Source organism: Dermochelys coriacea, chromosome 16, assembly GCF_009764565.3.
Source record: "Dermochelys coriacea isolate rDerCor1 chromosome 16, rDerCor1.pri.v4, whole genome shotgun sequence".
Lineage (NCBI taxonomy): Eukaryota > Metazoa > Chordata > Testudines > Dermochelyidae > Dermochelys > Dermochelys coriacea.
In genome coordinates, this window is record NC_050083.1 from 21,470,391 (window position 1) to 21,492,042 (window position 21,652).

Genomic DNA, 21,652 nt, shown 5'->3' on the forward strand with positions numbered 1-21,652 from the left:
AGGTCAGCTCCCAGACTGCTGTGCTGGGCAACACAAAATGGGGAAGAGATGGCCAGCCCTCTGTAGAGATAGAGGTGGTTAGGGACTATTTAGAAAAGCTGGACGTGCACAAGTCCATGGGGCCGGACGAATTGCATCCGAGAGTGCTGAAGGAATTGGCGGCTGTGATTGCAGAGCCCTTGGCCATTATCTTTGAAAACTCGTGGCGAACGGGGAAGTCCCGGATGACTGGAAAAAGGCTAATGTAGTGCCCATCTTTAAAAAAGGGAAGAAGGAGGATCCTGGGAACTACAGGCCGGTCAGCCTCACCTCAGTCCCTGGAAAAATCATGGAGCAGGTCCTCAAAGAATCAATCCTGAAGCACTTAGAGGAGAGGAAAGTGATCAGGAACAGTCAGCATGGATTCACCAAGGGAAGGTCATGCCTGACTAATCTAATCGCCTTTTATGATGAGATTACTGGTTCTGTGGATGAAGGGAAAGCAGTGGATGTATTGTTTCTTGACTTTAGCAAAGCTTTTGACACGGTCTCCCACTGCATTCTTGTCAGCAAGTTAAGGAAGTATGGGCTGGATGAATGCACTATAAGGTGGGTAGAAAGCTGGCTAGATTGTCGGGCTCAACGGTAGTGATCAATGGCTCCATGTCTAGTTGGCAGCCGTGTCAAGTGGAGTGCCCCAGGGGTCGGTCCTGGGGCCCGTTTTGTTCAATATCTTCATAAATGATCTGGAAGATGGTGTGGATTGCACTCTCAGCAAATTTGCGGATGATACTAAACTGGGAGGAGTGGTAGATACGCTGGAGGGGAGGGATAGGATACAGAAGGACCTAGACAAATTGGAGGATTGGGCCAAAAGAAATCTAATGAGGTTCAATAAGGATAAGTGCAGGGTCCTGCACTTAGGATGGAAGAATCCAATGCACCGCTACAGACTAGGGACCGAATGGCTCGGCAGCAGTTCCGCGGAAAAGGACCTAGGGTGACAGTGGACGAGAAGCTGGATATGAGTCAGCAGTGTGCCCTTGTTGCCAAGAAGGCCAATGGCATTTTGGGATGTATAAGTAGGGGCATAGCGAGCAGATCGAGGGACGTGATCGTTCCCCTCTATTCGACACTGGTGAGGCCTCATCTGGAGTACTGTGTCCAGTTTTTGGGCCCCACACTACAGGAAGGATGTGGATAAATTGGAAAGAGTACAACGAAGGGCAACGAAAATGATTAGGGGTCTAGAGCACATGACTTATGAGGAGAGGCTGAGGGAGCTGGGATTGTTTAGTCTGCAGAAGAGAAGAATGAGGGGGATTTGATAGCTGCTTTCAACTACCTGAGGGGGTTTCAAAGAGGATGGCTCTAGACTGTTCTCAATGGTAGCAGATGACAGAACGAGGGTAATGGTCTCAAGTTGCAATGGGGGAGGTTTAGATTGGATATTAGGAAAAACTTTTTCACTAAGAGGGTGGTGAAACACTGGAATGCGTTACCTAGGGAGGTGGTAGAATCTCCTTCCTTAGAGGTTTTTAAGGTCAGGCTTGACAAAGCCCTGGCTGGGATGATTTAACTGGGACTTGGTCCTGCTTTGAGCAGGGGGTTGGACTAGATGACCTTCTGGGGTCCCTTCCAACCCTGTATTCTATGATTCTATGAGTTAGGTGTGTTCAGCGTATGCACCTTCCTTCATATTGCCCCCATGCTCACAACTCCCTCCTGACTCTTGTTGCCGAGCCACAGCTTATTCCTTCATTCAAATCCCTCCTGAAAGCTCACGCCTGCTGTGGGGCCGAGGATCAATAAATCATGTGTAGTCCTGCTCGTGCTTGGCTTAAAAAATAGCTATCACAACCCTTAATGGTACACTAGTCTATAATGAGCTGCCATATGATTGTGTTACTTTAGTCCTTCACTCTCCTTATCATTTCTCCCTCTGGAGTATGTCACCCTTACTCTTTGGGTTGCATCCCGTATTTTAGAGCATAAGCTCCTTAGGGCAGGGACCAAGTCTCTCTGCTAAGCACAGAGCATACTTTAGGTGCTTTGGATTGCTTAAGAATACTTTGTTGTCCAAATAAGCTAATTCTATAGCAATGTGTAGGAGCTGGAAATACCCAGTGTGGCCCTTGCAAACTGAAAGGTGCCCCCATGTTTAGCTGACTTGTTGAGACAGGTGAGACCTGGAAACAAAATGTTTGCTACCCTCAGTTCCTGTTTTGCCATTGTTCTCTGAGTCATATCCTACTACATTTGAGAAGACAAGAAGTGATCTCTCTGTTCCAGCACATCTTCCTCTGCGGATGACTCACTCTTACAAAGTGGCACAGCCTGTGTTGTGGGAAGTCAGGTCTAGAGAGAGAGCGAGTATGATGAGGTACTGCTGCTCAACACTCTGCCTGGATTATATTTACACTCCAAAGCAGCACTAAGCAGATTGTCTCCTTCCTGCGGGACTTTTGGTGGCTCCCAGTAGGAGGTAGATCAGCAAAACCCAAACTTTGCCCAATCGCAGGCCAGGCCAGCAACCTGCCAGAATGCTGAAAGCTGGACAGACTTGCAAAAAAATTACAAATAGTAGTAGCTGCAACCTGCTCCATCTGGACTATAAAGATGCAGCCTTCAGCAGCTGCAGGGCCCCCGCATAAAATGCCCTATCTTGGTCTGAGCAGAAAACCAAGCCAGGAGGTAGTATGTTATACTGGGAGCTGAGGCCTCCATGGGCCACATCCCCATCTTAAAGTGAGGGGGTCTCCTGGCAGTGACCCACAACTCTGTGGGGTGCTGCATTTACCAGCCATCTGTTGATGATTGTGAAACCACAAATTACCATCCGGGGGATACAGGGAGAGCTGCAGGGCCTGAAATTACTTTTAACTTCTCTTTTGTTGTAATTGAGTAGAATTCAAGTTGTTGGTGGCCCTTTAAATGATTTGCTCCATGGGCGAGGTAGCGGCAGAGCTGGGAGTACAGGCCAGTAATTGTGACACTCACTGACCATTTCCCCTCTCGCTTTCTTTCACTAAGAGGCCAATCCTGCATCTCAGAACCTTTGTTCAACCTTTTAAAAAAGCCATTAACGAAGCACGTCTTGTGCTTGGGGTGGGGAATCTAGATTTCTGGTTTTAGATGTTAGCGATTTGTGTGTGGTTCCCCCCCCCCCCCGAGAGTAGTGTCCTTAAATATCAGGAAAAGGAGAACCTCCTCCTCAGCAGATGTTGTTAATAATTTGTGTGAGTGATCTTTGCTTTGCTTTTCAAGTCTGTCTTGTGAAATTTTCCAGCCGAACCTTTTCTCTAGTGGTGTTTCCTTTGGACTTGTTAATGGTGTGGGTGACAGCTGCCCATGCAAAAGGCCTGAAAAAGCTTTCAAGCTCTGCTGTTTGCAGGAAATGTCCACTGGCAGCCCAGGTATTTTTAGATATGTTCTTGCTGAGATTCTGCGATATTTGTTCAATACTTAACTCTCCGATAAAAAATTGGCACGAGTGAATAGATTAGGAAGCGGCATACGACAGTGGCATTTTTTCTCATGGATTGCTTTTAACATGAAAACAATGGGCATAGAAATCTCAATAGATGTCTAACGAACAAAAATTCAGAGTGAATCGAGTGTCCTTGAAGGCAAAGGCTATCTAGAACTGTGCAGTGGCAGGTATTGCTCGAGCTTCCCTTATGTAACTCTGCTGCCAATCCTCAGCCTGACCTGCAGCCTCCTTCCCTCTCCAGTTCTAGGGTCTAGCATGCAGCTTCGAGGCACCTGTTGCTGACTTGCAGTAATCCCTTCAGAGTGACGTCAGTGATCCAGAAATCGGCCTGTGTGTTCTTCCATGTGGCAGTAGATTCCTGCTGATTTGGACATGTGAGGCCAGCCCTTTGGCTTGGTGGTAGCAAACTCAAAAGCCGGAGTTATTGTGGATACCAAGAATGAGTCTCGAGAGAGTTGTGGCCTCTCTGATATATGCACGAGAGAACCCCCTGTTACTAAGGAGATAACTGTAGCATAATAGGATCTTCCAATGTCCCTGCACATCTCCCTCCCACCACCCCGAGCAGCGGTGTCTGCATCCCCTGGGACGGGAACTCCTGACTGTCCAGGTGATGAATGGTAACCATAGAGCCACATGGCCACCTACAGTGCCCAGTACCCAAGGAAGTTAAAACATAAAGCTGTGCACAATATGAAACTTTGATGTTGGCAGGTTGCGAGGTGTTGGGCTTTTTGGGGTCAGTCATTTTACTTGCCTTTGACAGGCTGAGTGAACTCCTCAGCTCTCTTTATTTTGCTTTTCCCCCCCTTCTCTTAACTGACAAGATCTCACTGTTGTTGGGCTTCATTTATTCCTTCCTGGCTGCCCTTTGGTCCTGATGTGTTGACACGGATGTTAAATTTAAAAGAGAAAGCTGTGAAACTGGTGATTTGAGATTTCCAGGGCACGGGGCTTTGATGGAAAGATAAGAGGGGATGGGAGGGAAAAGGGAGGAAAGGAAAAGAAAGACAGGAACACTACAGGGAATACTCTGCTTGTAGGAGAGGTTTATGCGGGGTCACACAGCCAGCTTGACTTAGTGTCAGCTGCTGTCTGTGATGGCATGTAAGGGCTGAGCAGGCGATTGCAGGTCAGACTCTGAGTGCTGGAAGGAAGGAGAATTGGCAGAAGAATCTGGAAATTTGAGGAAGTGGAAAAAACTTGGCTTTTCTGCACTCTGAGTGTGGGTTGTGTGTCCATAAGAGGGTCTGTGGTGCAGCCAACAAATATTAAAGCCTCACCAAAATATCTGCAAGTGTAACTAAAATACACTTAAAATAACAGTCCTTTGCTCTTCTGTAGCACCTTTCCTTTGAGGATCACAAAACACTTTTATAGGTTCTAATTAATAAGGTCTGACAACAGGTAGGTAGGACTTGGCATTTTACAGGTGTGTGAACCCAGCCAAAGAGATTCAGTGACTGGCAAAAAGTCCCACAGGTGGTCAGTGGCAGAGCAAGGTGATACAATCCAACAGTCTCCTGTTCTCACCAGTAGGTCACACTCCCTGCCCAAGTCTGGGAGTAGAACCCAGGAGTCCTGACTCAGAGTTTTGCCATCTTACACACTGGTAGTGGAGCAACCCCATTTTGCGTGGTCCTTGTGAAGGTGATAGTTGTAGAAATCTGACCATAGCAATAAATCAATAATTAGCTGCTGGGTGGCCAAACTCTTTTCCCCTGCAGTACTCAGCCATGATATGGAGGAAAAGTCCCTGTGAGACTTGAGGAGCTTAAAAGGAAAGGGGAGGAAAGTCCTTGTATTTCTGTGTATGATGCCCTGGAAAAATCCTCTGGAAATTCCTGATTAGGATTTGGGCAGTATTGCTGTCACCAAGATGTTCAAAAATCACGTCAGGTGGCAAAAAAATCAGGAGCTTGGTTTAAAATTTTTTAGATAGTAAAAAAAAAATAATAGATTTAGGGTCCTTTTGGTGTTCCCTCTGGTTTTTATCCTTTAGGACTCATATTTTCTCTCTAACCATGTGGGTGAGAAGCTTCTTATTTTGAATGAGATTCTCACCCAATCACATGAGTCCAGGAGTTGAGTCTTTAAGAAAAACACCAAATATTATGGGACTTGTGGTAAAATTGCAAGAGTTGGCAACACTATTTAGGAGCATTTCAAGAAATGCTGGGCTGCATGCTGGGAGAGACATTTGGGAAGTTAGCCAATATGGTGTTAGACAACCGTGCTGTGCTGTGCCAAAATGTTCAGGAAAGCTTATAGATAGTTGCGTATCTAAATACCAGGTCTCAGTGCTCTGAGTCAAGAAGCGCCCAATAATTGGGGACACACACACTGAACTGCACACTTTCTAAGACTGCCTCTATTTTTGAGGGGGGGTTTTTTGGTCCCTTTTAACTATCTCTTGTAACTTCAGTCAGTTCTACATAATAATATTGCTAAGACAGGCTGGTAACATCAGGCAGGGAATGACTGGCAGAAGCAGATCATGTTGTCTAAAAGCCCTTGTTAATAAAGGAGGAGGATAGAGACATGCAGAGAGTCTGGGTTTTGTAAGCAGAATTGTTTCCAGAAGACTGTTACACAGAGTGGACTATGAAGCATCAGCAGCTCTTTAATGATCTTTAATAAATTAGGGTAAGTTCATCTTCTTACAGCTCTGGCAGGCAACACAGCTTACACATAGCTGTCTTTAAAGCAACACAGTTTTTTACATTTGTGTTGCTATTGGAAGCCGTTCTCTGTGTTCTCAACACCTTAGGCTATTGCACTGACTGCATTCTGTAATCCTTTAATTTACTCTGGACTCAACAGAGACCCTGAAATGAGGCTGATCAGTTTCCTTTTGGTTTGTAGTTATTTTTGCTTTCTGGCTCTCAGACACTGTCTTGGGATTGTTGCTTGGCTGCCCAACCTGCAGGGGAAAGTTTAAAGGTAGATTTTCATTTAAATCTTACATTTAAAAAAAGACAATATGATTGCAAAATACAATGAAATGAGCAATCTAAATACTGGTTCTAAATTAAGCTGTCTCATGAGTCTTTGAAGATCATCGTACTCCGAATGAGGCTAGCTTTTTAAAATGGTGAGTTCACCCCAAGTGTAGCACAAACGAGGACCTGAAAGCCTCTTCTCCATAAGTTCATAGGAACAAAGCCCATGATAGACCATCCATAGGAAAGTCGGCGCTTTCTTGCCATGTACACAGCGTGGAAGTTACAGCCCTGAGTGAATGATACTGGCCAGATATGTTTTCAAATAGCCCTTAGTTTTCTATCCAAGTTTATCTAGAACGATCTCCTGGAAGCTTGAACCTGGAATCCAGTTCTGACCATTGTTTTTCCCACTGCACGCACATGCATGTTCGTCTATTGTAGGCTTGCACTGGAAGCATTTATTTTGGAAAAACGTGCCCGACACAGAAGTGTGTAGACTTTTTGGGAGCAGCGAACAGAGTAGATGATGACAGGTCAAAGTTTAGACTAATTAACACCGAGGGTTCTTTTTCAATGTCATTTTATTTTTTTCAAGTACTTTGTGTTTCTTTTTCTAGAAGCCAGTCTGCTCTAAATGCTAGTTTCCTATGTACATCATGTTCTTACACATTGGTTTATGACAGTATTTCTACATGAGTGCGTTTTTCTTAGCAGCCGAGGTCAAGCCTGAGCTTGTTCTGAAGTATCCAAATGTGGCAGCAGTGGGTGGATTGCTGTAAAATTCGGTGTCTGAACTGAAATTACAAGATGCTCCCTAAACTTCCAAGTTGCTATGGTAACAAGCAACAGTCCTTCATGAGTAAGCAGCGTCAGTCCGTGGTAACCGAACTAGCAGTTTTTAATGAAAGATTTTTTTCCTTTTGCATCTTTAACAATCAAAGGTTAACATTTATTTACTTTGTGCCATTAGATGGGAGAGAACTGTGGTCTGGCAATTGTGTATAAAATGAGAATATCCATGTTTCCATTTAAATAATATTTGTGCTTCCAGAGCCATCACCTGAATTTAGGATGAATGCCAGGACAGTGTTTCTAACAGTGAGGTGTATTAGATTGTGGATTAATTTCCTCCAGGATATTCTTCACTTCCTGTCCTAAACTGTTCCATACTGTTACTGTGCTTTGTTAAACAGCTGCCATGTTTCACTCAGAAGTAACTGCATTTCAGTAGTGAATGAAGCAACCCCTAAATGTAACTTGCATATTTTTTTTAGGATGAAGAATGCATGGCGGCAGTGTTAGAGGGTACAAGCAACTCACTTCAGTCATCTAAACTAGAATGGACAAATGGAGAACTATACTGTAGACAGGTGTCCCCTATTAGGACCATTATCTCTAGTATCAGAGAGACTCTGTCAAATGGGTATTTGCATTTGAAGGGATACAGTAGGTGTCACTAAACTCCAGCGACTGTATTGCCTATTAGAAGTACACAAAGATACCATGATTACTAAAGGCAAATGCTGGCAAGGATGTTTGTAATGGTGCCCATTGTATGCCCTTTTTTGGCATACCACTAATGCCTCTAAACAAAACATTTCCCAGGAGAAATTTGTGCTCACCTCGTATTTTCTTTCCCCCTTTTCATTGCCACTAGGGATCTTTGCTTGAGAACAGGATCTTTGTTGCTTGAAGTGTGGTTCTATTCTGAAAAGTGATGGTCTAGAAATGACAGGTTTCAGAGTAGCAGCCGTCTTAGTCTGTATTGGCAAAAAGAAAAGGAGTACTTGTGGCACCTTAGAGACTAACAAATTTATTTGAGCATAAGCTTTCGTGAGCTACAGCTCACTTGTTAGTCTCTAAGGTGCCACAAGTACTCCTTTTCCTTTTGGTCTAAAAATGGCATCCTCATGTGTGTTTTCAGAGAGTTGTTTGTTGCCTGATGGAGTGAAAAGTACACTATGTTTCTCCTGTCTTACTCCTGTTGATATTGCAGATCCTGGAGAGCTAGAGTAAAGAAGGCAGGGTTCTGATCTACCTGGCATCTCATCAGTAGTAATTAACTAAGCCTCATTCCACAAGGCCACGTTCTGTCCTCATTTCTGTCCATGCAGCAACACAAACTTCAAGTTCTGCCCTCAACTCTAATGAATAGAAAACACGGTTGTGTGGTTGGAACTCCGGTCCCAACATTCCCTGCCAGAATCGGTGGTGAATGAAAGAGAAGGTTAAGAGCCTTTGACGCTCAGATCCCAGGTTGAGTTTGTGGACTTTCAGGTAGGTCAGTCATATGTTTTGGTTACAAACTGGACATATTTAGTCTAGAGTCCTGGAGATAAACAGGGAGCCCAGAGATACCATTTTAATTTTTTTTCAGACTAGCATTGCCCTTTGAGTTCTGCTACTGATGCTACTCTGCCTTGCATTAGCATAACTGAACTGTTTGTCCTGTTTTCAGCTGTGGTGTCATATGTAGTGACGCCATGGAGAGCTCCTTTCCATGTTGGCATTCTTCCACCTCCTTCTGCTTTCTTTTTTAAAATAACTCCTTCAAATAAATAAATAGAAGTGACACTTCCTAATACCATTAAAGCCCTGATTGTTGAGATAGAAAGTAGGACAAGCGTTTTCTTATGTTGAGATGATGCTCTCAGTCTTAAGCACTAGAGGATGCAAGGCAGATCGTGAGTGACTAGGAGCCCAATCAGGCAAGGCAATCCTGTTGTGCCTTGGAAAGTGGAAATGGTACTGTCTTAGTGACCATGACTGAGGGATGTTGCCCTCTAGTGGTTGGCCCACAGTGAAGGTAAGAGACCTGCTATTACTCCTAGGTCAAGGGATAGAGGCGTGTGTTTTGGCAAGCTGAAGGCCCAAGGTGCTAGTCCTAGTTTCCTGTGTGTAATGCTTGTTTGCATCGGATGGATTTTTCCAAAAACAGGAGGCAACTGACAATGGAAGATCTGTTGCAGCAGTACCTGAAGGCACATACTACTTTCTGTATATCTCCCTTTAAACCCTTCACCAAACCCCAAATTGTCATTTGCGTCTGTGTAGTCCAAGTTCCGTTGCTGTAGAAGTAATGATCCATGTGACAAATAGGATTCTGATTTCAGAAAAGGAAAAACTCTTTTTAAAAAAAAAAAAAAACAAACAAACCTCTGATTTTGTTGGTGTTGCACCTTTTTTGTGCTAAGGAAGTTGTCTGAGAAGAGCAAATATACAGAAAAGCGGAAATAAATGGCAGTATAAATGTGCAATGAAGTGTAGAAAATTAAGGGAAGCTAGATACATCCAGGAAAAATTCATGGCATGAAGGGCTAAGGACAAATAAAAATTTTGAAAGTATATTTAAGGAGAAAAATACTAGCAATGGAATGGACCCATTACTAGATAGAGAAAATGCCTTACAGTGAGAGACTTAAATAGTTCAATTTGTTTAGCTTATCTAAAAGAAGATGGAGAGGTGATTTGATTACAGTGTACTGGGTAAAAAAGGACTCTTCAGCTTAGCAGAGAAAGGCCCAACAAAAATGAATGGCAGGAAGCTGAAGCCAGACAAATTGCATATAAAAATAAGGTGCTATTTTTTTTTTTTTTTTAACAGTGAGGGTGAATAACCATTGGAACAAACTTAGCAGACAAGTGGTGGGTTCCCCATCTTTTGAGGTCTTCAGATCAAAAGTTGATGCCAATCTTGCAGTTGTTTTAGCCAATTACAAATTATTAGGGCTGTTGATTAATCGCAGTTAACTTGCGTGATTAACTCAAAAAAATTAATTGCAGTTAAAAAAATGAATCTCGATTAATCACCGTTTTAATCGCACTGTTAAACAATAGAATACCAACTGAAATGTATTCAATATTTTGGATGTTTTTCTACATTTTTAAATGTATTGATTTCAATTACAACACAGAATACAAAGTGTACAGTGCTCACTTTATATTATTTTTGATTACAAATATTTGCACTGTAAAAAGGGCCAATGGGAGTGCAGAGCTGGTGCTTGGGCACAGTGTTGAAACGGGTAGGCACTAGCTTGCCTTAGTTAGGCAGCACTGCCGACGGGACTTTTAACGTCCCGTGCGGATCAGAGCTACCCAGTGCCTGACACGCCACGACCCAGTACTGGGTCACAACCCGAAGTTTGAAAAACGCTGCTCTAAAGTTTTACATTGTTTTGTTTTTGACTGCAGTTATTTTTGTACGTAATTCTACGTTCAACTTTTACTTTACTTTAAAAAAACAAAAAAAAAAGAGGGGGTGGTGGGTGGGAGGAGAGAAGTGGTTATTGGTCGTCTTTTGTTAATGAGGGTCTTCTCACCAAGGAAGAAACTGATTGTGTATACAGGGGAAACCACTAAAAGTAGCTATAAGCAAAGTGCTGTTAAACACCTGGGGTAAACAAACTCAAACAGCAAAATAATTTTCAATCGTGTGTGTGCGCGCGCGCGTGCACGCTCTGTTTTAGGAATTCCCATGGGAAAGACTTTAAGTTGTTTCTTGCAGTTGAATGCCCTGCTGTGTGGAACTAGTTATCCTCCACCAAGCATATTTAATCAGATTGTATCCTAAGCATCCATTATTACATGTTGGTCTCCAGTTTTCCAGCAATACACTAAAGTTTATTCGATGTTTAAAGTCATCTGACTTGGCCTAGCTATCTCTGGGAATTAAGAGGTTTGCAGACTATTATTAAAGCTGCATGTACTATGTGAGCTTCAAATCTTAATGTTTGGTCTATTGTGCAGATGGATATGAAGAGAGAGATGTATGTGACCTCATTTATTTCTCTAATGAAGTGCTGTCAATCGAACATCTGTTTCTTTGCTGTTGAAAATCAAATCTGATGAATCCCACTTATAAAATATGCATTTATTTTATTTATTTAATTAATATATTTTACATGTTGCCAGTGCAGACTTGCTATAGCAGTAGCAGCACATGACAGCTAAAAATGGGCTAGTAATTCAACTGTGCAAAGGTTCCTGTCCCTCTCTTGCTATTAAGTCTGGTACAAAGCAAACAATCTATCCAAACCTCTCAGTAGTTAACCTCTCTGAGCCAGCTGTTTCAAAGGGAGTGCAGGGGGAGGGCACACTTATCAGAGACCAATGAGAATCATGTTCCTTGTTTGTTTGGGGTTTTTTTGCATCTGCAATCTCATTGGAGTTTGCAATGTGGCACCTGAGCTCAGCAGAATTGCCCCAGCACCGAGGATCAGTTGTAAACAGAGACTTTATAACACTTAATGCAAACACTTTACGAACTGCCTTCTCATTAGAGCTCTGAGTGCCTAGGATCCTGGGTACCCTGGGGGGTGGAGGAGGGAGAGGCGGGGATGACAGGTGATTTTAACAATAAATAAGAGCTAGAGAGAAGTTGAAATGAGAACCAGCCTGAACTTTCTCCTGATACACAATCCTAGACGTATTATAAATTTGAAAAATTTTGATAATTCGCACCTCCCTGTTTTTAGTTTTCCACCAGTCTCTGTACTTCCTGGCTGCAGCTGAGATTGGACGCGAGTAGGCCAAAATACTAAAACAATGGTTCATTCTTGAAATCTTGTGAGATTTCAAGCTCAATTACTCAACTCCAACGGTTGTAATGAATCAGTAGACTTCAGTGTCAGCCATACAGCAGCCACTAGAGAGCAGTTTTGTCACACATGAGCATGGCTAATATTTCATCCCCCAGCCACTGTGTTACAATGCTCGGCTAGTTTATAGATAAAGGCTGGATAAGCATTCAAACTATGTCTGACTAGTATATATATGCCACCACTGCCATATACACTTCCGAAGTGTATGAGACTGCCGCCCTCAGAGGATACAAGCCATGCTACTACTGCAGCTCACAGGGATTCCTCGTCCGCTCTGGTGGAAGAGACTTTTTTGGTGCCCTGTTCCCGCTGGTGCATGCAGCAGTAGAGCTGATTACCGTAATGTCTATCTGTATGCAGCCACGGATTTTAGCTACCATAAAGGCTCCTTCTTTGTCTTCTCTTGTGTTTGTGAACACGCAGCTGTGCTAGTTAAGTGCTTTGAGAACATAGCACGCTCTCAATGTTGAATCTTTACTGAGATGTTAAGAGTGATGGATGACTCTAATTTAAAGCTCCCCAGAGCTGACTTCTTGTTCTCCAAACTACGTGTAGCTTGTCTTTATCATCACATAGGAGAGGGTTGATGTTTCACTTCACTTTACCAACCCTCTCAGTTCAACCAGAATATTAGCAGTCTGCCCTGTTTGGACCCCGGTCAAGCTTGAATTTCATCGTGTTCTGATGTATTTTTTTAAAGCTGTGCTTCATTCACATTTCAATGTTACGCTGGGGGAAACCGGCCTTTGATGATATGCTGCTAGGAGAAGCTAAATTTGTTCTCTAGGCTTTGCATCAGAGCAAGATAAATATACATACTTTACTTTGGAGACTGAGCAATAAAGAGTAAAACACCTCTAATCTCTATAGCTTAAAAACACAAGGCAGAGTAAAAGCAGAGTTCTTCTTAAGCGGCTGTGGATGTGTATTCTGCTCTGGCTCAATCGGAGTGGAAAGCATTTCTGCACCTGCATCTTGAAGACCAACAATTACAGAACTGGTAAGTAACGGGTTTTTTCGTATTGATGGCTGTTGAACCAGCCCAATTTGCATATTACTTACTGAAAATTGAACCTTTATTTTTTTGGTGTCTCCAGCATTCTCTTTCCTTGGTACAGGATCTGATGCTGAGGTTCGGGCAGGGGACTGTCTCTCTTGTACTCAGATCTGTTTTCCCCATTTTGTACTGCAGGGAAATCAAGTTGTAGATTTCCTCTCTCCTCCTGCTTGGCTTTGCCTAAGGTCCCACCTCTCTCTCTCGTTTGTTTGTTTTTTCCCCTCTCCTCCTCCTCCTGATTGCTCCACAGAGTATTCTTCTCTGATGCATGGGTCTGATCCTCCTCTTATTAAAGTAAGTGGCAAAACTCCCATTGGCTTCAGGTGAGAGCGGAATCTGCCCACAAGTGGCTATCATTAGGCACCAGTAAGAGAGGCAGCGCTTCCTCTTGGGCCTTGTGATGGGGCAATGACTCACTGCTGCAGCGCCTCCTGCTGCTTGTCCAAGGAATTAGCTCTTTTCAGCCAGGAGCACCCTCTGCCAGTCGGTGTCTCACCTGCTGCTGGCCCTGTGCCCCTCCCAGACCCAGGTGCCCTTCTAGATTAGGGTTCTGCCCCCTGGCAGTACCCCCTCAGTCTGGGTCTCCCCTCCCAGGGGAGCCCCCTATCCCTCCCTTTCCTCAGTGGCTCCTGTCAGTCATCTAGCCCCCGCTCCCTGGGGCAGACTGCAGCGTGTACCACTCATCATCAGCAAGGGGGGTCGGACCAGCTGCCGCTGTCTGGGTCTGGGCTGCTCCTCTGCAGCCTTAGGACCCTTTTGTGGGCCTTTACCTCAGCCTGCAGCCTCGGGCTCTGCTAGGCTGGAGCTCCCCAGCTCCCTCTGCCCTTCCCCAGCACTGCTCTGCCCTGGGTACCCTCCTCAGCTTCCCCGGCTGCCAGATCCTCCCTTCTCCATGTAGCTAGAGAGAGCGTCTCCCTCAGCTCCTGGCTAACAGCCCTCTTATAGGGCCAGCTGTGGCCTGATTGGGGTGTGGCCCCACCTGTGGCTACTTTCCCCAATCAGCCTAGCTTTCCTCCGGCTACAGCCCTCTCTTAAGGCTGTTTTAAGCCCTTTGAAGCATGGCAGGGTGACCACCCTGCCACAGGCCATCATCCTAGTCAGTATGAGATCACTGGTGCAGCACAGCCATGGCTATAGGCGGTGTTCCCACCCCTGAGTGGCAGTGGGCAGGGAGAGGGATCCTCAAGGGATGGGAAGGACAGTGCAACAGAATGTCACGAGTCCCCTTTTTAACTTTTAGCAAAGCTTAGCTGCTTCTTCGAGTGCTTGCACACATCCATGCCACGTTCGGTGTGTTCTCGCCCCGCACACACAGTCGCCAGAAATGTCCCCCTCAGTGGTACCTGTTGGGTCAGCTCTAGCCCCCTCTGGTGCCACATGCTCATGGCTCTGTATAAGGGGACCGGCCAACCCCGCACCCTCACAGTTCCTTCTTACCGACCTGGAACTGTTCCTCTTGTTTTAACAGGCAATTTTCAGTGATTCTCACAGTTTCTCCATCCCTTTCTTTTCTTTTCCCTTTCACCAAGTTTGGTTAGGCAGCAGGAAGCCATCTACTAGAGCTACCTACCTCGGCAAGTGGAAACGTTTTTCCATTTGGTCATCCTATCAAGGCCTCTCACCTGCTAGGTCACCTCTCCAGACTCTGCTGGAGGAGTGTCTGCTTCATCTGAAACAGCAAGGCCTAGCTATTTCATCTGTTAAAGTGCACCTAGTGGTCATTTCAGCCTTCCACCCTCCAGTGGATGGTCAGTCAGTTTTTTCACATGAAATGGCCATTTTGTTGCTCAAGGGCTATACCTAGAGATCCAGGAATCCATTCCCTCATGGCACTTCAACCGCTGACATCAATGACTTTCTGGTAGCTTTTAGTTAGGCCAGGAGGGTCTCAGAAATCTGTGCCTTTACGTCAGGACACCTCTCTTTCCCCCCCCCCCCCATGGTGTTCTTTAAGGACAAAGTACAACTTCGCCCCTACCCTATGTTCCTCCCGAAGGTGGTTTCGCAGTTTCATAGTAAGCAGGTTATTTTCCTACCAGTTTTTTCTTCCCGAAACCACACAAGAATATGGAGGAGCAGTGTCTCCACATGCTGGATGTTAGGCATGCCTTAGTTTTCTATATAGAAAGGGTCAAGCTGTTCCGTAAATCAACACAGCTCTTTGTGGCAGTAGCAGATAGGATGAAAGGCCAACCCGTTTCAGAGAATTTCATCCTGGATCACTTCCTGCATCCGTACTTGCTATGAGCGTGTGGTGTCATACCACCTGCCATTCTAGGAGAGCATAAGCTTCCTCAGTGGCGTTCCTGGCCAGGTCCCAATCCAGAATATTTGCAGAGCGGCGACCTGGTCGTCGGTGCACACTTTTTCTTCCCGCTATGCCATCACCCAGCAAACGAGGAATGATGCAAGGTTTGGTAGGGGAGTTTGCAATCTGCATGTTCGTGAACTCCAAGCCCATCTCTTAGGGTATTGCTTGGGAGGCACCGAACGTGGAATGGACATGTGCAAGCACTCGAAGAAGAAAAGACAGTTATTAACCTTCTGTAACTGTTGTTCGAGATGTGTTGCTCATGTCCGTTCCATGATCCATTGTCCTATCCCTTTGTTGGAGTTAGTCCGCAAGAAGGAACTGAGAACGTACAGGGTCGGCCGGTCTCCTTTTACCACATTATGAGTGCATGGCACCAGAGGGTGTTAGAGCTGACTCAGTGGGTACCACTGAGGGAAAAAATTCCGGCAACTCTGCATGCGGTGTGCACACACCTTCCATGGAATGGATATGTGCAATGCATCTTGTGGACCAAGAGTTACAGAAAGGTTAGTGTGTGAGAGCCTGGCTTTTGTGAAGCTTTTCTGTAATGATGTGCCAAATGCAAACTAGAACACAATGCAAATAGGTATAAATAAAATGCTAAGGAACTCCCAAAGCCAATGTGTTTTATATCTCCTTCTTTCTCTTACTATGGAGTGCTATCCTTCTGTTTGCTGATGTCTGCCCCACAGCCACACGTCGTCCTGTTCTCTGTTGGAATTTTTTGTTGTGTTCTTGAGCTATCAGTTACTGTGTTCTTGCGTCAGTTAGCAAAGAAGCTTTAGCTCCCTCTTGTGAGACAGCTGAATTACTGCGGTGTCATAGCACTGGTCCCTTTGCCCCATTTTTGGGTGATAGCAGGTATTCGTAGTATTTCCACTTTTGTAGGGTGCTGGGAATTGCAAAACCAATTAGGAAAGAACTCCCTGCCAAAACTGGGCAGCCAGTGCCCAGCAAAGGAGAAGAAATAAGGCAAGCAGGTCCCATCTGTAGGCTGTCTATAATAAGAATCTGCATTTGTTGTTGGTGAAAACAACTCTCCTGCTTGTTGATATTAGAATAGTGGGATAGCTAGTTGTCAAGATTAGTGAGCGGTAACATTGCCAGTACCTCAGGACCTATGTGACTAAGATTGAGAGGCAACTCCATGTTCAAGAGAAATACCAGTATCACACCAGCATACGGAGTATTGTATACTACACAGATCTTTCCTTGTCTTCAACTGGTATTTTGTTACCTCCCATACCAAGGTAAGGTACACCAGCTGAGTACTCAACTGATCTATGAACATGCCCAGGGCACTAGGTGTGTGGGCCAGTGTTACTTCAGTTCCCTATAACAAAATAGGCTCCCTTTTCCCAGGGATCCTTCACCTTCGGTGACTAGCTGATGAAAAATAATTTTGCCAAAGAATTTCTATGAATTTATCTTTCCCTTTTCCAGCCAGGTCTAATCAGGGCCTTGTCTTTACACCCCTAACTCAGCTAGCGTTCTCCTAGCTGCAGAGAACTGGGTGGGACTCGGGCACCCTTCAATTACCCTTTAATAGCCAGTTGGGGACTCCCCCTGCCTAGTTGAATGTGCTGCCTCATGTAACTCTCTCAGCCACTACGAGAGAGGACTGAGATCGGGGTCAGGAATTGGACCTGGATGTCATACTAGACCATACAGAGCACGAACTACTAGTCAACGCAGGCAGCTCCTAACTTTTTAATTCTAACTCATTTGTGTCACAGAGCATCATGGACAATGTGTGAGTGTCCGTATAAATGAGGGTGTCAGACAATGGCCCGACTTTGTTCTTGTCCTATTGGAATGGCTATGTGAAAAGTGCAGTTTTTAAAAGGCATAGTGCTGCAAAATGCATCATTAATTGTTCTGAAAACATAGTGAAAGGATGAGAATGTGAAAGATGAAACCTCTATTTGAGTCATTAAATGAATTGGGAGTGAGGTGCCGACTCCAGCAGAGAAGAGAGACCAGATTATAGGATATGAGCTTATTGTGCTTTACAAAAGCCCATTTTACATTTTAAAATTCCCAGAGGGGAAAAGAAATAATTTTATTCTAATATAAAAAGTGACAGTGAACTTTCTAGGAAAGGCTTTAATTATCCCTGGGAATATCCATTCTGGATGTTTGTTAGCAGCAACTTCAGCTAAATCTAATTTTCAAGGGGGGTCCTTAACTGATCTAAACCACAAAGATTTTCAACAATTTTATATAAAAATCGATATTACTGCCCAATAAAGGGTTCAACTTGTAGCTAATTTTGTGTGGAATGAGGGTTACAATATTGCTTTAGGAGATCTAGTGGAATACACGAATGGACTGTTAGGGCAATGAGTGGTGTGTGCCCATAGATCTCTAGGGGCTCGGGCAAGGAAGCTCACCTTGCATCCATACAATATTTCTAGTCCTGGAATATCCAGTTTAGAAATTGTGATTGAAATGGGCAGATCTTGATAACAGCACTTTTGAAATCCTTCATGAGCTCTTAGTTGATCCTTATCCATTAGAGTTCAAACATTTTGTGAGTCTCTGCCTTCCATGTGAAATTATTCCCGAATCTTGAAGGAGAGAGTTGACCCAACACATACATACTCATTTCCGTCTTCATTTTACTCTGGGGGCATTCTGTCCATTTTAAAACTTCTCATGCATTTTTCCGCTACTGCCCTAACAACCCTTCTTAGCTATGTCTTTAACATCCATCACCCCTCAGGTCGCACTTTAAGCTTATCTGGAGTCCTGGGGACCCTTAAAGCTCTCTGGGAATCTCTCTGGGTTGTCTCCCAACCCCTCTTCAACTTGTAAATTCTTATTCAGGATCACACTGATGCTAGAGACATCTTCTCTCAAGGGGTCCCTTTCAACCAACAAATGGTTATCTGAGCCACTCTGAGTATATCAGTTCTTTCTTCATTTGCTGCCTCCTCTCTCCTGTTGTAGTTGGGTTAAAGAGTCATTAAATGGTGCAGAAATTAGTTGAGGAACATGTGAGTTCATTAAGGTGATGAGACTAATTCAGCTGCTTGTAATTAAACAGCATGAACAAGAGACGGGTAATTCCAGTTCCCCCTGGTTTCACAGAAACTCCACCCCTTTAAATCTCCAAAGCAGCTCATGGAGTATCAAAACATTCTGCCAAGGGGACAAAATGACGAATTGGGTGACCATAATAAACTTTTTCATTGGCTGATCATATCCAGAGGGCAAGAGAGAGGGTGTTTAACTCTTTCATGAGCATTGCATAGACTGTATTTCCCATGTCCATTTCCAGTCCTAGTGGACTTCAGTAGTTCTTCAGTATTTCCAGGTGACCTGCTGGAGGTTTTTTTTAATCCTCTAAAGTCTCCATTCCTTAAAGCACTTCAGCATTATAGTCCTGGCAAAGACATCTCTCCGCTCCCTACCTCCTGCTGTGCCTCTCCAGCCAGCATTCCAGTCATATTTCACTTTCTTCCTGTAGAAGATGATGAAGTCATCATCTCTGCATCTCATCTTCTTCCTGACTTGTTCGGAGTGTCATGGCATGGGGGTTGCTAACAAGCACCGTTTCCTTTTGGTGAGTTAAGGGAGATGTTTTTTATTGCTAACTTTACGGGCGTGCATTCAGATTTTGTGCCTCCTTTTCTTGTTTGAAGTCAAAACGGTTTCATATCAGAAAGTCCAAGTGAGAACTTGCTGGAAGTCTCTGCTTGTCAGTTAGTAATTCCAGCTTTTCCTTTGTTCTTACGATCTGTCTCTTCCATCGGCTGGCTCCTGGAACCTTGTTCAGCATGAATCATATGGGGCTTTCAGGGAAGTGAACTGAGAATGTTACACTTGCTCAAGTAGAAGTAGTCAGTAAATTTCATTCCTAACAGTGAGAGCAATTCTGATGACCTCCTCTTGGACTAGTTGTGACCCACAGGAAGAAGGTGATGCTACTGTAAAATAAGACTTGTCAAGTGAGAAGTGAACAGTATTAATATTGGTGCCACGTGCTGTTTGGGGTGTCTGGGTATCTGGGTAATTTGAATTACAGTTAAGAAAACGGCTTTCTTCAGTGGGCTGAGCATGAGCCTGGGACCCCAGAGCTGCTGACATGGTCAGTTCTGCTGCTGACTTCCTGTAAGCCTTGGGTAAATCGTTTAACTGCTCTATGGTTTTTTCTCCATCTGAAAATTGAGGATATAAAACTGTGATGAGGATTAGTTAATTTCCTAATTCAAACACCAGGGATTAGTTAACAAATCAAATCCGTTTGTTACAGTCTAGAAATAATCTTCAGACGTAGCCATGTGCCTGACAATCCTAAATTAATTAATGTTTATGAAGTGCTAAGTATTTTAATTATTATTATTTATAATTATTAGCATCATCCTAATACTGTGGGTAGTAAGCTTGGCATGACAGTAAATGTTCCTACCTCCACTGCTTAAAAAGGTTTCACACACATGGGGAGGCAGATCATTTTATTTATATATATTTAAGAACCTGAGATAAATGTTTTTCAGTCTGTTTTTAATGAATTTCAAGGAAGTTAGTTTTATTTTAGATTATCTTCCCCACCAGTGTTGCAAAGCCAAGCACATCACAGCCTTGTACTAATGGAGAATGTAGGAGAACCAGAAAGTTGTCTATTTGTATCTGCCTTAACTAGCCCACAAAAGCTTATGCCCAAGTACGTGTTTCCCCAACATAATGCCACATTGTTTCTCTCTGTTATTAAAAGGCTTTTGCTACACTCAGACTCTGTGCTTGCGAGACAGGAAGTATTACCTCTTGGAGGCGCCCAGCGGGGGTGGTATATATTTGTCTCAGGTCACTGGGTGGGGGCTCGAGCCGGTTGTGCATTGTGTTATTGGAATGGAACCCCTAGATACTGAACCCGGCCCTTGTTGCTGCCAATTCTGACAGGCAGAAGGGTTACACGTCTTTCTAAACACTGTCTCACTGTGTCACAGGTGGACTGCTCCATTGTGAGGTAGCTAGATAATAGATGTATCCTGAAGTACTGTTTTATCTATCTTATCCTGGGAATTGGAAGAGTTGCCAGTTTATTCCCAAAGTCAAGCTTTTCTCATGCTTGAAAAAAGCCACTGAGTTGGCCAACGTAATATTTTTTTTTTATTATTTAAAGATTTAGTCTTGTCTAGATGTGCAGAGATTTACATACTTAATACCTTTTTGTATTGAGGAATTATTGCATTAAAGAATAATTTTAGGAGGTGCTGGAACTGACCAGAAAGTAATACTTTTCTTTTGATCTCCTTAGAGTAATTTCTAAAAATTCCCTAAGTGTTTTCAGTGTAGTACTTTTTGCATTGGCCACTGAGTAAGTTAATATTTTATATTGCAAAAATAACTTCAGGAGTTTGTCGCTCTGCTTTAGTGTCAACCTTCCCTCCCCCACCCCCTGCAGTCCTTCCTCACACCCATGTTACTCTCGGTTGCACAATTGAGTTCTTTTTCTTTTAAAAAGTGGATGGATTTGTTGCTTGTGGAGAATGGACTAGAGAGAACCCAGGCATATTTGTGTAAACTTCCCTCCCCCTGACTGGATTCCTGCCAATGCACCTTAGTCTATACCTGCAATAATCCTAAATTGCTGTTCTTCTATGCTGGGTCTCTGAGTAGAGCCTTCCAATTGCGCTGAATGGGCCAGATTGGGAGTGGGGTGGGATAGCTCAGTGGTTTGAGCATTGGCCTGCTAAACCCAGGGTTGTGAGTTCAGTCCTTGAGGGGGCCGTTTAGGGATCTGGGGCAAAAATTGGGGATTTCTCCTGGTTTGAGCAAGGGGTTGGACTAGATGATCTCCTGAGGTCCCTTCCAACCCTGATATTCTATGATTTGCTAGTCTGTAAGGTGCCACAAGGACTCCTTGTTGTTTTTGCTGATATAGGCTAACATGGCTGCTATTCTGAAACCTGCCTTCACTATGACAGTCATTATCACTGCTCCATAATTACAGCGGCACATAGCCTCAATCAAGGATCAGGCTCTGACCCAGAGATTTGACAGTATAGGTTTATGACCAGATGTCCCAGGTGGACGGAGAAGCAGCTCAAGGTGACAGCAAAAGGAGCATGTTTTTGCATAAGATGCAGTAGAAGTGAAGCTGATGATGAGTAAAGTGGTCTTGCTCTCACCGTTTAAGCTGAGAAACAAGCAGAAAAAAGAAGCAAGGCCATCAGTGGCAAAAAGGAAATTAAATGAATAATCTGAGGTGGAATAGCAACAAAATTCATTTTTGCCTCCTGTGATTTTTATCCC

General features: G+C 44.0%; 1 protein-coding gene and 1 long non-coding RNA gene across 24 annotated transcripts in view; both read left to right on the forward strand.

Moving 5' to 3' along the window:
• The window catches only part of LOC119844076 (DAB2 interacting protein), a 494,149-nt gene that overhangs the window by 235,544 nt on the left and 236,953 nt on the right, over nt 1–21,652 (forward strand). The window lies entirely within an intron of this gene.
• LOC122456910 lies at nt 9,632–11,727 on the forward strand. The gene is made up of 3 exons (XR_006276077.1): nt 9,632–9,903; nt 10,693–10,699; nt 11,716–11,727. It is a non-coding gene; the product is annotated as an uncharacterized LOC122456910 (long non-coding RNA).